The sequence below is a fragment of the Kogia breviceps genome, chromosome 3 (genome assembly GCF_026419965.1).
Source record: "Kogia breviceps isolate mKogBre1 chromosome 3, mKogBre1 haplotype 1, whole genome shotgun sequence".
Taxonomy (NCBI): Eukaryota; Metazoa; Chordata; class Mammalia; order Artiodactyla; family Physeteridae; genus Kogia; species Kogia breviceps.
Window position 1 is genome coordinate 109202458 of NC_081312.1, and position 16783 is coordinate 109219240.

The following is a 16783-nucleotide window of genomic DNA, read 5'->3' on the forward strand; positions in this document are numbered from 1 at the left end:
CAAAGGAGGAGTGAGTGATATATGTCTACTCGAAGAATGAAGAAGGCAGTCGTTTCCCCCCCCCTTTCCTTTGATTATAAAAATGTAGCCCACTTAATCCTCGGGGCAGAGCCCCTCGCCTGCCAACTTGCATCTCTCACAAGCGTCCTATATTAATAGATCTACTTGTCGCCTATCACTTTGCCTCTTGCTGAATTCCTTCTGTGTTGAGACACATGGAACCTGAGCCTCAGTACGTCCAGACACCAGGTGAGTGAATCTAATTAAAAGACCATGGGTTCAAGTCCCAATCTGGGTTTAGGCTGGGTTCAAGTCCCAATCTGAGGTGCACAGTTTCAGTTAGGCAGCTCCGAATTATTAGTAGTAATGTTGGTGTTATTTGTTTTTCCTGCTCCTCCAGTACTTTTGTGTGGTTCACTGGAGCTTGAAATAAATGAAGCTTTGGCCTAAGTTTATCTCAAAGTGGTTCCAGTGGATGTGAACATACCTGATTCTGTTACGTATAATTCAAATCTCCTACTTGACAAATGACAGTATCATATTGCCTCCTGAATCTTGGAGTGGGGGCTACTGTGGTCAGAAAAGACAAAATGGTAGCCCCTGGAAGTTCCTCCTCTTACAAAGGTAGTAAACCAAAAGCGATGCTGCATCCTAGGGAGGATTAGGGAGGTTAGTGCCACCAACAAAGACTTGCAAGATGCAGAAGTTGTCCTGTCATACGTCTAATTATTAACTCATCTACTTGACCTGTGCAAAAGGCACATTTTTCTGCATTCCCTTACTTCCCTGGTTAGTAACTGTTTGAATCTGCTCTTTGGTATTCTGGAAGATCTAGGAGGCTGAAGCCTTTATCCTGAAAATAAGAAACCGGAAATGGAAAGGTTTTTGTACCTGGGAGGGCACCATACGGTCCTGCTTGGTTTTGTATGCATAGAAAGGAAGATTTTATTCCCATCCTGGAAATGGCTTAGAAGCTGAGAAGGTTTCATGGCCCTTTCCACTTCTGAAAATTTGAATTTGCAAGGAGTGCTTATCTCAACCTAACCATGTGTGTGATTCTATCTGGAAGCTGATTCCATGCCTCATTAACTCATGTCTTGTTCTGTGGAAGCTGGTTAGGTGAATGGATCTTCCCTCACTGTCTACATCCCTGTGCAGCAAACCTCTGTTAAAGCTGTATTTCTATTTGGAGACCTCTTATTTCTTTGTCTCCGGCCTGGTGATTCCTGCTTCAGGAAGATTCTTGCTTCCCTTCCCCGTGTCCTCAAACATAGCTGCTCCTGGGGCGGCTCTTCCAGGCTCTTTTTCCTCACTAGCTCTCTATCCTCCTGCCAGAAACACTTAGGGGGAGGCAGAAAGCAGTGAATTGGCCAGCCTTAGAATTCCCTGTGTAAAAGAAATGCTAATTATGTAATTAAGTGAGGTGATGGAAGTGTTAACTAACCCTATTGTGGTAATCATTTCACAATATATGTGTATCAAATCATCATGTTGTACACCTTAAACTCACACAATATTATAATGTCATTTATAAGCTATATAATGTCATCATAAAACTGGGAAGAAAATAAAAGAGAATTCCTTTGTCTAATAGAGTTTGACCAATAAATGTTATAATTTATTGTGAAATTTTAAATGAATTATGTCAAGGGCAAAAATAACAATACTGTTTACACAACCTGGATGTCCTGGGTTTATGAATCACAGGATGGTAGGGTGGGTTATCAAGTTCACAACCACCCCCCAATGAATTCCAGCTTTGTACAATTATATTTAGTCTTTTTGCTAAGACGTATTTAAATCTACTTAGAGATGAATTTCTTAACGCTGGATTCTAAAAGCTTCATTTCCCACACCGGGAGTCGAACCCGGGCCGCCTGGGTGAAAACCAGGAATCCTAACCGCTAGACCATGTGGGACCCGACAATACAGCTTCTCAGAGCAAGGCAATTGAATCATTCCCGTCTGCTTCCGCTTTCGTTGCGCCGTCCCGCCTTCGAGTTGAAGAGGCCTTCTGCGCTTGCGCAGATCGTTGGCGCTCGGGACTTCTGATCTGGTCTGGGCTGTGCTGCTTTCCTGCGGGCGGAGCCTGGAGCCCGGTGCGGCGGCCTACGGCCTGCCCAGACCCTTCACACCCCGCCTCGGAGAGCCGATCCCGCACACTCAGTCCCAGGGGGGCCACTCCCGACCCACACCCACCCCGCCCGGGGAGCCGCCGCCCGACCCTGCACACCCAGCCCGGGGAGCCTATGACCTAAATTTCTAAAAAGCTGTGTTAGAAGGCTCCGCAGTGAGATTTGAGAAAAGAATTGTTTGAGTAACTCACAGAGCAGGTTGTGAGCCTGGCTCCCAGGTCTCAGTTTCCCGGTTTTGACGCTGAGGGTAACTTTTATTAGATCAGATTTTTACAATCATGATGTTTAAGTTCATAGGGTTTTTAAGTGGAATTTTGCACTTAGAAGGCAATGCATGAAGCTCAGAATAGCTCCTGGGGAACGTTTTGGGGCAAAAGACCTTTAGAGACTACCGTTTTTAAGATCTTGTTTAGGGATGGCCTTACATCAATAAAACTAAAACAAAACACCCCAAACCGTAAAGGAAGAATCCATACATTGCACTACTTTAACAACTCATACCTTGGGGGAAAAAACGTAAAACAACAAAACTACTGACTGGGAGATAAACATGTACACCCCACCTAAGAGATTGGTGTCCCATATAGAAGGAAACTACATATGATTTATAGGAAGACAAATACTGTAATATAAAAGTGAGAACTCGTGAAAAGGCTCCTTGGAGAGGAACCCCAAGGCTAAAATGCATCTGAAAAAAATCTCAAACCTCACTGGCTCTAGGCTAGCATTAGGCCAAAAAGCAAGTGTGAAATGTCAAAAGCTGGCAAGTATGTGGGAAAAAGGAAGCTCTTGGAAACTCATAACACTTGGTCAGGGAGGCAAGTTGTCACGATTTCCTGAACCTGCTTATGACCAAGCAATTCTATTTTTAAATTTTTGTAAAACCGGTATGTTCTGGAATTTCCTCTCAGTGAACACGAAGAAATGCTGCTATGAAAGTAATAGGCGGACCATAGGGAGGATAAAGGGCCAGCATCACCCTAAGCAAAAGTCAGGGTGGAGATTCTTAATCTCTAAGAATTTCAAATGTCTGTGGGATTAAAAAAAAAATTCTTAATAATTGAAAATATTTGTGGGATGAAAAGGACCATACATAATGTCTACCGATGAGCCACAGACTGGAAGAAAATGTTTGATAGGAAAATGTGACTATCCTTACTATATACAAGGGAAAAAAACCTTAGCAGCTTAGCTCCCTGGGAAAAAACCCACAGGGAAAGGGGATTGAGAGAGGAGGAGTTCTGATTAGTCAATAAATTGGGGAATAGTTCAGTCTTGCTTGTAACCATGGCAATACAATTTAAAACAATGCTAATATATCCAGGGTTAGGGAGGAAGTGAGGACACACACTCAATGAAAATGGCCATAGCTCCTCTCTGGGGCTGCAGCCCAGGCATCTCTTTCCCATGGCTCATCCACACCTGAATGGAGAGGCTTCCCAGGCCTTGCAGGAGGGGCCAGAGCCACAAGATGGCATGAAAGTGGACGCTGGCTTTCACTGTGTGGCGGTCACTTGCCAACCACCAACACATACATTGCATTATGTCTAGAAATTGTTTTATTGCACTGAGTCATGGTAATTTGGGGCTTGTTAGTACTACATTAAATAATGCCTTTGGTTCCTAAAATAGGGGCAACAGTCATGGAAAAGAATTTTCTAGTAGGTGATTAAGCGACTTTTTTGGTTTTGTTTTTGGTAAAAACAAGTACAGCAGGAAGGCTTGAATATTTTGCTTTATTTTACAGAGCAGTGTGTCAGGATTCATATCTTCTATTTGTTACTATAAACTGAAGTAATTTTTGAAAATATTAGTAGTTAATATCTCACATTTCTATCTTTTATTGCATATTTGATGGATTTTTAATAATTTAGACTTAAGAAACTTTTAGATCTGAAATGTAACCTTGGGGATATGCAAGGCCAGAACCTCAAAAATATCCAGGAGCTTAAAATAACTTGCCCCAAATCATCCAACTAATAGATTTAGTGAAGTTCTTTTGAAGATCATCATGGGTTGACTCCATGATAAGGATAATATTAGAATATGCTGAAATGAATGAAATCTAGAAAGCAATTTCTCCATAAAGAAATAGGAAATTACAGGGACAATATACATTCTGAATAAAAAGTTACTAAATTCCAATGTCTTTAAATGAATTGGGAGGTGTAATATTAAGACAGGCTGGGACCTAGGACCTGGGACCTGGGACCCTTTGCTGCAGTGCTTGTACCTGGACAAACGTCTCCTTGAGCAACAAAATACAAGGAAACTATGAGGGACTAAAAATAACTGCATGAATGTGCACTTGGGGCAAATTATGAACAATAAGATACAAAAAGACCAGAAACCCAATTGCCACTTCTGAGATGTCAGGAGAAAATCAGGGTACTGTGCATGATCCCTGCACAGGGTACCACCAAGGGGGTGAGCAGACCACCTAAGCCATCCCTCCAGCGCAATCCATGGACCTGCCCCATTCCTCACCCCATTTAAGGGACCAGCTCCCCGCCCTTCACAGGGAGTGAGCAAGGGAAACTGTTACTTGTTTTCTCATGCTTCATTGAGTACCAATAAAGCCTTGCCTGAATTTCTCATCTGGCTCGTTATCAATTTCTATTGATTGAAGAGTCCAAGAACTTCAGTCAGTAACAATATTACTGGTAATAAATTTTTTATTAACTTGGATAACCTGAAGGTTAAAGTAGAATAATATGAATAGCTTGTGTGTGTGTGTTTGTGCATATAAATTTCTCCTGCCTTTTGATGTCAGATATCTCTGGCATAAATCCTAAATCCAAAAACTGACTAGCTGTTAATTTTTGGAAAAAGTACTGAATCTTTGAATATGAGTTCTCCCCCTTCACACCACCAGTAACAATATATAACAGTGAGTCACTGTGAGGGCAAATTCTTAGCATCCAGCCCGAAATGAAAGTGGTACTTGCCCAGTGTTACTGTCACCCCCAGAGGCTCTGGCAGAAGGCATTGATCTGGCCACCCTCACTCAGCTACACAACAGGATAGATCCATACCTCCTCTACTGATGGATCTTCTGGGTGATTGATTCTCCAGCTGATGTTTGGTTCTGATTGAGGAAGTTACCTGCATTTCACCATTACTCTCTCTGGCTGCCCAGACCACTGGAAGGAAGCTACAGTGATTGCTGGAGTGTACATGGCCAATATTTGGCCTTCCTTTTTGGAGAGATTTTGTGCATTCTCTCTGCATTTGGATGTGTGCTCTTTCCCTTCTGCTCGCTTTCTTTCTTTCTTTCTTTTTTTTTTTTTCAGTACCAATAAGTCTTTATTCATTGTATTTTCCCAAGGAAAAGAAGGGGAAGGGAAAAGGGTCAGCATGTGTGTTACAAAATGATAGCAAATGGGAAAGGAAGTACCTGACACAGCAAAATCAACTGTCAAATAAACACTGCCCAGATGGGGTTGCCAAAGCCCAAGGGGGCTCAGTCTCCTGCAGTTCAGTAATGAGGGGAAGGGATGAGGAAAAGAACAGACAGGTACATGCTTTTCTACCCTCCCTCCCTCCCTCCCCATAAATTCGAGATTTCACACAAAGCTTTGGTTTCTATTAGTAAACATGGAGTTACATTCATCTGTCTCCTATTAAACAATCTTGTGGCCACTTTGACATAAGTTTCTTACACCTGCATGAAAGTTCCTGAGGGACTTGGATATACATTCATCTTTCCTTTCGTGGTTTCCCAACACCACTTTCTACATGGAAGGCCCCCTCATTGCTCCTTCTTACCCTAGGATAAGAGATTAAATCCATCTAAAGACAGCAGTCTGTCTGGCATGAATCATGTCAAGGAATGGTCATGACTCCGGAGATTGGGAACAAGGGATGGAGAGTTCTTAGCTTCTTCAGGATTTCTGCACAGTCATTTAATTGCAGACGCCCCACAAATTAAACATATAGGTGTATGGGCTATTTTTTAGAGGGGGTATGAAGGGGGAAAGAAGAAGGGATAGGAATACAGTTTTTAGGACAGAAGATCTTGTTTGAAATAGGAAATAGAGGAAGGGGAACACAAAAGAAAGTGTGGCTCAAGACCCCCCCCTTCAAGAAGAGGGGCCCCCAAGCTTATGTTTCAGATCTTTTTGGCTGGTGCAGAACCTTTTGTCAAAGATGCTTTGGCTATTTTTCTCAATATAACAAGAAGTTTGTAAACAATAAAACCCCAAAAGAACATGGAGAAGACCAAAACATATTTACACAAACTAGGCCACCTAGCAGTCACCAAATCAGCTACTTGTGAAGTCCTATGAAGCCCAGACAAATACATTAACTAGAGGTTGGCAGCAACTGGGGGAGACAAAAACTCAGGATCATACACACATCACCCAATGCGTTCTCTTGCATTTGCCCCCTTACAACACAGTGAGGTAGGTTTGCAGTGATCTCACAGCATGTAAATGAAACCCCCTTTTCTTCTTTAGCTACCATGACACTAATCACTGTTGCAGCTGGGCAGGACACTGGCTCTGGGAACCACAAAGAAGCCATCGCTAAAGGTGTCTCTGGAAGCCAAGGGAGAAAAGCCCAGAATTGTTAAAGGTTTAGGATCTTGTCCTTGTTTCATATGTCCATCCCTGGGCAGCTCAAGATGGGTACAGAGGCATCATCCTTAAAACCGGTCCCTACCAACTCACATTTTTTACAAAAACACACACAATACACCCTATTGTGCATGGTAGGCCTAGCCCAATCCATTGAAGGATGGATCTGGTATGTAAAGCAAGTCAGTGCCCTGGAATTAGAGTTCTGGAACAGGAATCCTTTATCACACATACAGATGACCTCTGCCTAATCTTGGTTTCCCCTCTCTGCACCTTTTACCTGGACCAGCCTCTCCTAACCTCTCTGTACCACCTTTTCCTATTCAGACCAATTTCCAGTCTTTCAGTAGAAGGAGACCAAGTCATGGGGCAACCCAGTTAAAACTTAGTCTCCCATGAAACACTGAAGGTGGAGGGATTTCAAGAGGACACTATGGCAGAAAAGCCAGCTCTAATTGACAAAAATTAGGTAGATCAATAGGCTATACACTCCAAAGAGTTGTTTTCTCTGGTGATACAGCAACAAAAAGTATTCCTGCTGTGCAGATCTGGAGCTGCTGCTGACTTATCTCTGAGATTGCTCATGTACCTGAGAACACAGTGCAGGAATGAGGGCCTTAGATTAAAATACACAAAAATACAAAACAAGAATATTTATATTATGAAAAAAAGAGTTAAAATGCACAAGATATATCATTTACACAGAGCTAGTGCAATTGGCATCCTGGAGAAAGTGGGACCCAAGGTAGAGTCATCCAAGGGAACAAATAAATAAAATTGTATTGGCCCAGAATGGGGTGGGAATGAACTTAGAAGCAGCAGGTCTACAGCTGTGCCCATAACCAAGCCTTTTGCCTATCATCACAACCCACTGCTTGGGACAGTTCTCAGCACTCCATCCCAAGAGGGGGTTATGAGGAGACAAGATGTGGAAAACCCTGCCTTACCCCTGAGATATTTCCTCCCACAGATGGTGGTGGCTTGTGGGTTTAGGTCTATCAATCTGGTCTCATGCTTAATCTTTTCACTCTGGCATGGGAAATATTATTCCATATCCTTATTTAAGAGTAAAACAACTTTCCTATCCAGGCCACTTTCAAACCTGGAGATTCTGTGGGTGGAGACTCAAATAAAGCATGCAGGGAGGGTTACCCCCAAAAGCCCTCACGCGCTTTTGGATAGAGCAAGATTGGAGTTCCTTTGCCTCACCCCTTCTCCCAAACCAAGGTGGAAGAGGGAGTGATGCTACGAACCGGCCTGAGATATATGGCAGTGCCAGCTGCCCCCTACCCACCCTGTCCCCACTTTCTCCACTCTACCAATTGATGCCTGTTCCTCAAAACTTTCTGATCACAAAAGGATAGCCCCCACCTGCTGTGGCTCAATTCTGGGCCTCTGGGAGCATGTCAGGGCTATGGATCTCTTCTTCCTCCTCCCGAAAGTAGGTTGGCTTTCCCTGTGAGCTGGGAGCTTGCTGGGCCTTCAGTGGACATGAGGCTACCATATGGTTGATGCTCTGGCAGAAGTGGCACTTGGGCTGGGGTGGCCATTTGCATTCCTTAGCACGATGGTCTAGACCTCCACAGTTGTAGCACATATCTCCCTTTGATCTGCATTTCTAAATATTCTTCCCTTTGGGCCACCTCTTTCTCCCAATACAGGACACCCCACCAGGGCCGGTGACTTGGATAGATTCCAGGCCCTTGGCAGACTTCTTAAAGGTGAACTCCATGGCCTCACCCTCCTTCAGGTACCGGAAGCCCTCCATGTGCAGCTTACTCTGGTGCCCAAAGACGTCCACTGGGGGGTCGAGTGTGACCCTGGCGTGGGCGGTCATGGCTAGGAAGCCGAATCCCATGCACACGTTGAACCACTTACATATGCCGGCACCATGCAGCAGCTGCGGCTCCTTGGTGGCCCCAGCTGTGGACTCCGGCACCTCCTCTGGCCCCTTGGCTCAGCCACCTGCAAACTGCTGGTTTGACACGGAGCCCATAGTAGTTGGCAGAGCCCGAGGCCCCAGGTCCCTGGTCAGGCAGCTACTGGCCCAGAGAAGACCGGAGGCAAAAGCGTGGTTTAGAGAATAGGTTGCTACATCTTCCCCAGCACAATAACGGTGGGAGAGCCCACGGCTGTTTTTGGCTTGCTTCCTTTTTCTGGCCTGTGGCAGTACTTCTTCTCTTTATTATTTATTTGAAAGTTGTTTAAGGCCTTGCATTTTCATCATCTTTTCATAAGTATACTTAAAAAAACTTTAAATAGAACTGCAAGCATCTTGGGATAAGAGTGTGATTGAACTGTTTTGCTGCTCTGTCCACACCAAGTACAACATAGATATGCAACATTTTTGACTGGTTTATTTCCTTTTCAATGATAGTAAGTAAGATTATGGAAATCATTTTTGGGCAACTTGAAATTTCTCAACTTGTGTTTTAAAAAATGTGTCCAGTTGGTAAGGGAGACAGTGACCACCTTCACTCTTGCTCTAAAAAATACACAAAATAAAACAAAAAAATATGACATTGTTTCTAAAGAGCATCTTTGGTTATTCTCCAAGCCAAAACAGACTACTATTTAAAAGGTAATTGTTAATTATATTGGATTAACCATACGAAATTGCCAATAATCCACTGGTTTTGATTCACAGAAAAATAGACAAGGTGAAAAGGCAGAGGGCTATGTACCAGATGAAGGACCAAGTTAAAACCCCAGAAAAACAACTAAATGAAGTGGAGATAGGCAACATTCCAGAAAAAGAATTCAGAATAATGATAGTGAAGATGATCCAGGACCTCCGAAAAGGAATGGAGGCAAAGATTGAGAGCATGCAAAAAATGTTTAACAAAGACCTAGAAGAATTAAAGAACAAACAAACAAAGGTGAACAATACAATAACTGAAATGAAAAATACACTAGAAGGAATCAATAGCAGAATAACTGAGGCAGAGGAACGGATAAGTGACCTGGAAGACAGAATGGTGGAATTCACTGCTGTGGAACAGAATAAAGAAAAAAGAATGAAAAGAAATGCAGACAGCCTAAGAGACCTCTGGGACAACATTAAATGCAACACAACATTTGCATTATAGGGGTCCCAGAAAGAGAAGAGAGAGAGAAAGGACCAGAGGAAAAATTTGAAGAGATTATAGTCAAAAACTTCCCTAACATGGGAAAGGAAATCGCCACCCAAGTCCAGGAAGTGCAGAGAGTCCCAGGCAGGATAAAACCAAGCAGAAACACACTGAGACACATAGTAATGAAATTGGCAAAACTTAAAGACAAAGAAAAATTATTGAAAGCAAGAAAGGAAAAATGACAAATAATATACAAGGGAACTCCCATAAGGGTGACAGCTGATTTCTCAGCAGAACCTCTACAAGCCAGAAGGGGATGGCATGATATACTTAAAGTGATGAAAGGGAAGAACCTACAACCACGATTACTCTACCAGGCAAGGATCTCATTCAGATTCAATGGACTAATCAAAAGCTTTACAGACAAGCAAAAGCTAAGAGAATTCAGCACCACCAAACCAGCTCAACAACAAATGCTAAAGAAACTTCTCTAAGTGGGAAATACAAGAGAAGAAAAAGACCTATAAAAACAAACCCCAAACAATTAAGAAAATGGTCATAGAAACATATATATAGATAATTACCTTAAATGTGAATGAATTAAATGCTCCAAACAAAAGACACAGGTTTGAAGAATGGATAAAAAACCAAGACCCATATATATGCTGTCTACAAGGGGCCAACTTCAGACCTAGGGACACACACAGACTGAAAGTGTGGGGATGGAAAAAGATATTCCATGCAAATGGAAATGAAAAGAAAGCTGCAGTAGTAATACTCATATCTGATAAAATAGAGTTTAAAATAAAGAATGTTACAAGGCACAAGAAAGGACACTACATAATGATCAAGGGATCAATACAAGAAGAAGATATAATGATTATAAATATATATACACCCAACATAGGGGCACCTCAATACATAAGGCAACTGCTAACAGCTATAGAAGAGGAAATCAACAGTAACACAATAATAGTGGGGGACTTTAACACCTCACTTACACCAATGGACAGATCATCCAAAATGAAAACAAATAAGGAAACACAAGGTTTAAATGACACAATAGACCAGATAGATTTAATTGATATTTATAGGACATTCCCTTCAAAAACAGCAGATTACACTTTCTTCTCAAATGCTCATGGAACATTCTCCAGGATAGATCATATCTTGGGTCACAAATCAAGCCTCAGTAAATATAAGAAAATTGAAATCATATCAAGCATCTTTTCTGACCACAACGCTATGAGATTAGACATGAATTACAGTGGAAAAAACGTAGAAAACACAAACACATGGAGGTTAAACAATACATAACTAAATAACCAAGAGATCACTGAAGAAATCATAGAGGAAATTTAAAAATACCTAGAGACAAATGACAATGAAAACACGATGTTCCAAAACCTATGGGACACAGCAAAAGCAGTTCTAAGAGGGAAGTTTATAGCTATACAAGTCCACCTCAAGAAACAAGAAAAATCTCAAATAAACAATCTAACCTTACACCTAAAGGAACTAGAGAAAGAAGAACAAACAAAACGCAAAGTTAGCAGAAGGAATGAAATCAAAAAGATCAGAGCAGAAATAAATGAAATAGAAACAAAGAAAACAATAGCAAAGATTAATAACTAAAAGTTGGTTCTTTGAAAAGATAAACAAAATTGATAAATCATTAGCCAGACTCATCAAGAAAAAGAGGGAGAGGACTCAAATCAATGAAATTAGAAATGAGAAGGGAAAAGTTACAACAGACACCACAGAAATACAAAGCATTCTAAGAGACTACTACAAGCAACTCTATGCCAATAAAACAGACAACCTGGAATAAATGGACAAATTCTTAGAAAGGTATAACCTTCCAAGACTGAACCAGGAAGAAATAGAAAATATGAAGAGACTAATCACATGTAATGAAACCTAAGGAGAAAAAAGACCTGTATGCTGAAAATTATAAGACATTGATGAAGGAAATTAAAGATGATACCAACAGATGGAGAGATATACCATATTCTTGGTTTGGAATAATCAATATTGTGAAAATGACTATACTACCCAAAGCAATCTACAGATTCAACGCAATCCCTACCAAACTACTACTGACATTTTTTACAGAACTAGAATGAAAAATTTTTAAATTTGTATGGAGACAAAAAAGACCCCGAATAGCCAAAGCAGTTTTGAGGGAAAAAAACGGAGCTGGAGGAATCACACTCCCTGGCTTCAGACTATACTACAAAGCTACAGTAATCAAGAAAATATGGTACTGGCACAGAAACAGAAACATAGATCAATGGAAAAAGGTAGAAAGCCCAGAGATAAACCCACAAACCTATGGTCAACTAATCTATGACAAAGGAGGCAAGGGTATACAACGGAGAAAAGACAGTCTCTTCAATAAGTGGTGCTGGGAAAACTGGACAGCTACATGTAAAAGAATGAAATTAGAACACTCCCTAACACCATAAACAGAAATACACTCAAAATGGATTAGAGACCTAAATCTAAGACCGGATACTATAAAATTCTTAGAGGAAAACATAGGAAGAACACTCTTAGACATAAATCACAGCAAGATCTTTTTTGATCCACCTCCTAGAGTAATGGAAATAAAATCAAAAATAAACAAATGGGACATAATGAAACTTCAAAGCTTTTGCACAGCAAAAGAAACCACAAACAAGATGAAAAGACAACCTTCAGAATGGGAGAAAATATTTGCCAATGAATCAACGGACAAAGGATCAATCTCCAAAATATATAAACAGCTCAATATTAAAAAACCAAACAACAAAATCAAAATGGGCCAAAGACCTAAATAGACATTTCTCCAAAGAAGGCATACAGATGGCCAAGAAGCACCTGAAAAGCTGCTCAACATCACTAATTATTAGAGAAATGCAAATCAAAACTACAATGAGGTATTACCTCACACCAGTTAGAATGGGCATCATCAGAAAATCTACAAACCACAAATGCTGGAGAGGGTGTGGAGAAAAGGGAACCCTCTTGCACTGTTAGTGGGAATGTAAATTGATACAGCCACGATGGAGAACAGTATGGAGGTTCCTTAAAAAACTAAAAATAGAATTACCATATGATCCAGCAATCCAACTACTGGGCATATATCCAGAGAAAACCATAATTCAAAAAGACACATGCACCCCAATGTTCATTGCAGCACTATTTACAATAGCCAGGTCATGGAAGCAACCTAAATGCCCATTGACAGATGAATGGATAAAGAAGAAATGGTACATATATGCAATGGAATATTACTCAGCCATAAAAAGGAATGAAACTGGGTCATTTGTTGAGATGTGGATGGATGTAGAGACTGTCATACAGAGTGAAGTAAGTCAGAAAGAGAAAAACAAATATTGTATGTTAACGCATGTATGTGGAACCTAGAAAAATGGTACAGATGAACCAGTTTACAGGGCAGAAGGTGAGACACACATGTAGAGAACAAACTTATGGACACCAAAGGGGGAAAGCCATGGCAGGGGTGGTGGGGTGGTGGTGTGATGAACTGGGCAATTGGGATTGACATGTATACACTGATGTGTATAAAATTGATGACTACTAAGAACCTGCTGTATAAAAAATGTGCATTCTTGATAAAATGTTTAAAATAAGAAAAAAATAATAATCACATACACACAGGAAAATAATAATTCTTTTTTGATTTAATACAATGGAAGTTCCATATACTTCAAGCCAATTCTTCTTCCTCTTACTGTGAACACTCAAATTCACCCACCATATTAACAGGAGAGACTTAATAGAAAGCATGCTGTTAAAATCTGAGTTTTTCCAACATCAAGAGAAACAAAAAATTACACTTGCTTCTAGGATATAGATGCTTTGCTTTTTAAAGTGTTACTGAGCTCAGTCAGGTTCAGCTACTCGAAGCTCAAAAGCCATTAATTGAGAGGCAAGTATTGGTAGAAAGGAAAGGTGCTTTATTCAGAAAAGTCAGCAATCTGGGGGGATGGTGGACTCATGTTCTGAGACCAACTCTGAAGATTCTGCTCAGCCATGACAATTTTTTTTTTTTTTCTTTTTTTTTTTGCGGTACGCGGGCCTCTCACTGCTGTGGCCTCTCCCGTTGCGGAGCACAGGCTCTGGACGCGCAGGCCCAGCGGCCACAGCTCACGGGCCCAACCGCTCCGCGGCATGTGGGATCCCCCCGGACCGAGGCATGAACCCGTGTCCCCTGCATCAGCAGGCGGACTCTCAACCACTGTGCCACCAGGGAAGCCCCATGACAATTTTTAAGGGAGAAAGGGGAAACAATTTCAGTTAATCATTAAGGTAGGAGGTCAGATTCTTCATCATTTTTTCCATTGCATGCAGACCTGCTGCCTTCTCCTGATCTTCCTTTGGATGCTATCTTGACCGCATGGTTCCGCTGCACATTTGCTAATGGGGAAGCTGGGGGTAGAGAGTTAGTCATTCTTTAACTACTTAATTCTCCATTCTTACTCCTTTTAATCCAGGAAAGGAATCAACAGGTTAGGCAAGGCATTGTGTACATTCAGTGGATCAGAAGTCAGGAGTTAGGTTAAATGCTACCTAGGGATCTCATTTTTATGATTAAGGTTTTTGGAAAACAAGATGAACAAACAGAAAAAGGGAAAAAAGAGCTGCTTACAAAAGTAACAGTGCAATCAAATGTAAATTAGATAGCTAGTGGGAAGCTGCTGCATAGCACAGGGAGATCACCTCTGTGCTTTGTGACCACCTAGAGGGGTGGGATAGGGAGGGTGGGAGAGAGGGTGATGCAAGAGGGAAGAGATATGGGAACATATGTATATGTGTAACTGATTCAGTTTGTTGTAAAGGAAAAACTAACACACTATTGTAAAACAATTATACTCCAATAAAGATGTTAAAAAAAAAAAAAAAAAAAGTAACAGTGCAAAGATGAACGTCCAGTAGGTAATATTTAGTCTAGAAGGGCTGTGGTGTTGGAAAAGAGCAGTCAGATTATTTGCTTAACAAATCCATTCTGGGTTTGTAAGAGCAGAGTTAAAATGCTATTGACAGCTTCAACTTTATTTAAATTGATGAGAATTCCCAAATGATTAGGGACAGTAAATATTCCTTTACACATATAAAAAGAATTTGTGGATTCATCTCTAAAATGTGAACTCTTCTAAAATAAATTGCATTTCAAAGTATGTTAAAAACTCAGTCATCATTTAGGAGAATTAGCAAGTGATTGAAGAGACTGCTGAACCAGTAGAAAAACATATGACTTTATAGTGATGCTGTCTGGATTTTTGAAGGAATAAAGCTGGCAGGAAAATAACTCTTGGGAGAGCACAGGGTAAGCAGAAGCCTGTTGAAGTTCGTGGAGCTTAGAGCTTGGCCAAGTGTTGGGATTCATTTAAAGGAAAAAGAATACAAAATTGTGACTACAATATTTTTATGAAAGTATTATTGGTAATGTCATATAAATTTTTTATATTTTTGTCAAATTAAGGAGTCTGCTGTTTCAGTTCTCCTGTGTCTGAATTATAAAATTTCAAGGTATTTCAATTATTCCTTAGACCAATGATCAGTTTGTTATCGCGTCTCATTGCAGCACCATCTTCAAAGGATTTTCTGTCTTTGCAATCTTTGTTGAAAAAAGTATTTTGTGTCAAATCAGGGAGGGATTTATTTTTCCAATGAACTCATATGGTTTGCTCCTTTTCATTAACTAGATTATCAAATAATCCAAGAGTTTATCACTCTTTTTTGAAATGTTCTGTTAATGAATTATTGTTTTGGTATGATTTATGTGCTGTTTCATATGATGTGTCGAAAGTTCATCAAATATCCCACGATGTGATCTATTGTATTGGAATGCACAAAACACACAACTTCACACACAGATATCTATTCACGGCTTGTAGCATGGCTATGAGTTTCTGTTTGACAATCACAGGAATTCTTCTAAGTTCTATTACTTCTGATTCCTATCCAGAAAAGTATTTGGGGGTGTTTGAATGTTGTTCAAGTATATACATCAAGCATATTCCTAAGAGGAGACTTATGGTAATCACATCTTCTACCTAAAATTTTACATGTCTGATAATTGGAAGCATTTTCCACAGACTGGCTTCTGGCTCTGTCCATGTCACATATGATTGTCTAAGACATTCCACAGGCCACTCCCAGGAATGTGAAAGGGACCAGTGCAAAGGGAGGTTCCTGAAGCTTAAGCCTCATTCACTTCTTGGAAATTCACCTCTGGCTGTAAACAGGACTCAAGTTTCTGTCACTTTCCTCCCTCTGTCCCATCCACAGAGCCCTAGTTCCAGCCTTCATTGGGTCATCCCAGAATTACTGAGAAAGCTGCCTAGCTGGATTCTCTGTACCCTGGGTTTGCTTCTTATCTTTTATGATTTTGTTAGTCCACCACTTAAATCCTTTCCATGGTTATTAATCATGTAAGATCAAATGGTTTAGCTATTCAGAAAGGTCATTAACATGCTGACACACAGCCTCATTTCTCTATGATTTGGATTCTTTGTAGTTTCTGTTAATGTGCCCTAAGCTTGAAAACTCCTTTCCTTTATGTGTGCTGGTATATTTCTGCTAAAATGTCCTCTTCTCCCCACTTTGTGCACCTTACCTAAGGATTATCTACTTCTCTGCCAACACTCAGCTTGAATCTCACCTTATTAGGACATTTTCCTGTAACCAAGCTCTGTCCCCTGCCCCCCCACCCAACTCACACCCCCACTGGACAATTCCCTCCATCCTGCCACCACTTACCTTGTACACCTCCTTGTAATTCACTTCCCACCCTATAGAATGATTAGTTAATTCTAATTGTTGCCCTGTGTCTATTCCTCAAAACTTTAGTTTTGAGAAAGGGAAAAAATAGCCCCAGATGTCCAGGCTGCTGGCCATGTTATTCTCCTGGTGGACTTAAGCAATCTTATAGGACCCCAGCCTCAGACAAGGTCCCTCTGAGGCCACTTCACAGTGATGTGAA

At 40.9% G+C, this 16783-nt stretch overlaps 1 non-coding gene and 1 pseudogene across 1 annotated transcript; both read right to left on the reverse strand.

Moving 5' to 3' along the window:
* Nucleotides 1-1847: 1847 nt before the first annotated feature.
* On the reverse strand, nt 1848-1919 carry TRNAE-UUC (transfer RNA glutamic acid (anticodon UUC)). The gene has a single exon. It is a non-coding gene; the product is annotated as a tRNA-Glu (tRNA).
* Nucleotides 1920-8096: 6177 nt separating this feature from the next.
* On the reverse strand, nt 8097-8711 carry LOC131752012 (protein lin-28 homolog A pseudogene; annotated as a pseudogene).
* Between the last annotated feature and the right edge of the window lie 8072 nt (nt 8712-16783).